Source organism: Ips typographus, unplaced genomic scaffold (assembly GCF_016097725.1).
Source record: "Ips typographus isolate SLU unplaced genomic scaffold, UJ_Ityp_2.0 IpsContig44, whole genome shotgun sequence".
Lineage (NCBI taxonomy): Eukaryota > Metazoa > Arthropoda > Insecta > Coleoptera > Curculionidae > Ips > Ips typographus.
Genome location: NW_028098575.1, coordinates 194,527 through 198,663, shown reverse-complemented (window position 1 = coordinate 198,663; position 4,137 = coordinate 194,527). Strand labels below are relative to the sequence as shown.

Sequence of the window (4,137 nt, the reverse complement as noted above, 5' to 3'; positions counted from 1 at the left end):
GGTGAAAAGTTTAAGAACTACTTTTCATAAATATTAAAAAAAAAACAGAAAAGTGGGACTTCTCCAAAAACCGAATGGACGTTTAATTCGTCCCTTTCCTTCCTGAGTGTTTTATATGCCAAAATTCGCATTTTTGCGCAGAATGTGATAATACACAGATGCGATTACATCCACCAACCATCCTGGAGAAAGCTGGTTGAAAAATTTAAGCAATCGGTTGCCTGTACCTATGTAATTAGGTTAGTCGCATGCTGTGACAAAACCCGTTTGCAGCATGCTACTGAAACAATGTGGAACAACAATATAGTTGCTTGCAGCAAGCACCTAGGTTGACCTAGTTGCTTCAATGTAAAACCACCTTAAGACAAGAAACATTTATTAAAAATGTAAATGGCTGCAAAAAATTGACAGAAAAACCAGCTTTGGACATATGGATACTGGCCTTAACAGACGGTCAGACGAAATAAATTGTTAATATTATAGTTTATAGTAAAAAAAAGTATTCATGGCACTACAAGAGAACATACAAAGCCAATAACTATGACGTTTTGAAATTTACGTCAATAAAACTGGAATGTAGACATAAGCATAAGTAAAGTTCACCTAATAAAAATAATCACTACAATTTATTAAGGGTCTCCCAAATGTCTGCTAACTGTTTGCCAGTTTTTTTCTAATTGCTTTTGAAGAGGTTTAATTTAACCATTTTTTGTGAATGATTTACACTCTATGGGTTACAAAAGGCATTGCTAAATTTTTAATAATGTATTAAATTTATAAGGAAACATTGTTTATTACTTATAGAATATTTATAAAGTTGTATTTATTATACCACATGATATGTCTCTTCAAAATAACTAAATTCTATACTATTTTATGTTCAAATATTTATAAATACTTCATAGTTAATTTCACCTTTTTGTTATTTGCAAAGGTATGTAAGTAGCTAAGCAGTCAAGAACCTGAGGCCAAATTTCATTAGAAGTATTTCCAGAAAACTCATGTAAATTTTTTTTTTTCTGTAATATTCAATGACAGGTCTAGTCAGTTGTTCATACTGTTGAAGTCTTTTTAGAACCACTTCAGGCTTATCATCCTCCCTTTGAATGAGGGGCTCTCCAGTTATGTCATCTTTACCCTGAATGTCCAAAACATTAGCTTAGTAAGTTAGCAAAAATTGAATTATATATGTACATACGGGTACTTTTGGAGAATTAAATCCTTCATTATACACTCTTCCACTAGATAAGTGAACCCATCGGCCTTTGACCCTGTCAATTATAACAGGAAATGGTATTATGAGATTCAAGACAACATCTAACTTGTGTACCTCCCAAAGAGCTTCTGCTTGTGGAAGAGTTCTTGGAAAACCTTTTTAAAATATTATCTGTACATAAGTATATTTATTTACATTTTAACTTACCATCCAGTAACTTATTATTGTGACTTACGTACTTTGGCAAATGAAATTAACCCAGACATGTCTTTTGAAACTTTTAGAGATTATTTTGAAAACGGTTTAAATCCGTCGTGTTTTGAAATGTATTATTTGCTAAGCTCTAATAATAAAAATTTGAGTGATTTAAACCCACTAGTCTTGAAAATAAGTGATATTAAAGAGCGTGTATTATTTAGTCAAATGAATCGGCAAAGTAAATTTTACATTTCGGACGGAATAAATTTTCGGTCTCGTAATGATCGGTTGAAAAACAAATTTGACAAATACGGTCCTAATCGTACTTGGCCAAATAAGTATTGTAAAAATTGTGAATTTCAGTCCAACAATTATTGTGGAAATAATAAATACAAAGGGACCAAGTTAAACAAAAATGATTTCTATTATCAAAATGTGTCACGAGAAAAGCAAAAATATTCTAGGTTTGATCAAAATCGAGGTATAAGAAATAGTAATACCAGAAATAATTGTTAATCAAAATGTAAAAATTTTAATCGAGGTAGCAACAATTTTTACAATTTTGGACAAAATAAGAATTTTTCTACACATCAGAATCCTAGTAAATGTGAAAACTCAATGTTAAGTGTCGATGAAGTTGCTCTAAATTCGACAAACAGTAAAGATAGCAATTTATTGTCAATCAAAGCTTCAATAAATAACGAAGACAATTTGTTTGATGTAATTTTAGACACAGGATGTGAACCAAATTTAATTGATTTAAATCTTATAACTAACATTTCTTTATCATCAGAGAAAATCGAATTAACTTCAGTAGGAGGTTATACTGTTAACCCAGTTGGTACTTCAAAAGTAACTCTAAAAATTAACAACATAAAGTTGGACATTGAAGCATTAGTACCTTTCTAAACCTTTAATTCTGGGACATAATTTTTTATCGAATTTTAACGCAATGATTGATTACAATAAAAATACTTTGAGTATTTCCCCGAATAACAACGGTGATGAAGTTACAGTCAAGCTCTATCTACCTGATTTAGATGTTACATCTAAAAACCAAGTTCAGAAAGAGTATCTAATGGGTGTAGAAATTTCTGACGTCGAAAAAACAGTAAAACCTGTAATAAAATTAAAAGTTGCTCGAAAATATATTGTAAAACCAAATACGCACATAATGTTAAGATTGAAAACCGCGAATAATGTGCCTGATTTAACGAAATGCATTTTTATTAAAAGAGACAGTTATTTATGTCCAAGAAATCTGTGTGTAGGCACACAATTTTTGCAAAATGGGCACAATTTATACATTAAAATTGTCAATAAGGGATTTAGAACAGTTCCTATTTTAAAGCATTCTGTTATAGGTAAATTCGACGTTAATGAATTAATCAATACAAATACGACAAAGGATTCAATGTTTTGCGTTTCCGAAAAACGCAAATCAAAAACTGCTAATAAGTTTCAGTCCGATTTTCCTATTCAATCGAAAATGTTACATCCTTATTTACAGACAAGTAACATAAATGAAATCGATAATATTGATTGTCAAAGGAAAGTTGCAATGTTTAAATCAACTCGTAAAAGTTCACACCAAAATAGAGACACAGCTGACCAAGTCGAATTACAAAATGTAACATTCCCTGTATCCCAATTTTGTGGATTACAATATTCAAAGCAAAATGTGTGCTTTTAACATTTCTATTTAGTAGAAGGTTGTATAATGGTAAAACTAGAAATCAAATAGTTTGGAGAAAAAATTGAATTTTACATAATGCAGCATGCTATTAAATTAATTTTTACATGAGTTAACTAGTCAAAACCCGAGATTGCTTTTTTAAAAAATTATTTAGTTACTAAAAATTACAAATAAGTGTATCTTACAACTAACTTCAACTGACTAACTCTAACCAAACTGGAAGCGCAACTATCTAGGAGAAAACAACAAGCTAAGCATTTATAAATGTATACTAAGCACTTAGAAATATATAGTCGGCACTTTAGGGTGACTTAACTCCTCCCCCGTTGAGAATGAACTTCTAGGCTAGACGAGGAAGTTCAACATCTATGGATTCCCTGGCCCTTACGTTAGTGTTCTGGGTCTTTTTGTAAAGTAAGATGGGTAGAACTTTCTTCAGGATCAGGAACACATAGAGTATGGCAACAACGAAGTAGATGAGAATTGTCCAAAGGCTAGGAACTGTCGACACTTCGGAGAACATCATCGAGGGTTGGTTATTGACAATCTCGTTCATCCAGCTTCACTTGTCTAAGATGTACACTAAGGTTGAGAACAGGCAGAGATGCAGCAGTGTCAGCAAAATCAGGAAATAAGATTGGTTGTTCACTAGTTTTTCCATCTACATCATTACTTATATGCACGGTGTTTACCGTCATTTCACAGTTCAAAGGAATTTGGCACAAATATGTCCCTTTTATTCGCACAACTTCATTTTGATTGTTACATTTAAGTTGTACAGATTCTTTTTGTGGGAGTACAAGAATCCATTTATTTGTAGATTCCAATCGATTGGCTAAAATTGTTCTTGTTTTGACTTCAACTTGTTTACATTTGGAAATGTCCTTCTCGGAGTTCAAAAGCTTGTTTTCGCAGGGGCTAGTGTCCTGGATGTCTTCAAGGTCCTTTTTTGTACAAGTGAAAGATTGTGGGTTGGTTTCGATGCATTCTTCACCATAGTATGCATAGTGTAATTGATTTTTTAGGA

At 31.9% G+C, this 4,137-nt stretch overlaps 1 long non-coding RNA gene across 1 annotated transcript; it reads right to left on the bottom strand.

The window, feature by feature from the left end:
- Positions 1 to 773: 773 nt before the first annotated feature.
- LOC145739778 (uncharacterized) lies at positions 774 to 2,072 on the bottom strand. The gene is made up of 2 exons (XR_014181205.1): positions 1,199 to 2,072; positions 774 to 1,138 (listed from the first exon to the last, which is right to left on the bottom strand). It is a non-coding gene; the product is annotated as an uncharacterized LOC145739778 (long non-coding RNA).
- Between the last annotated feature and the right edge of the window lie 2,065 nt (positions 2,073 to 4,137).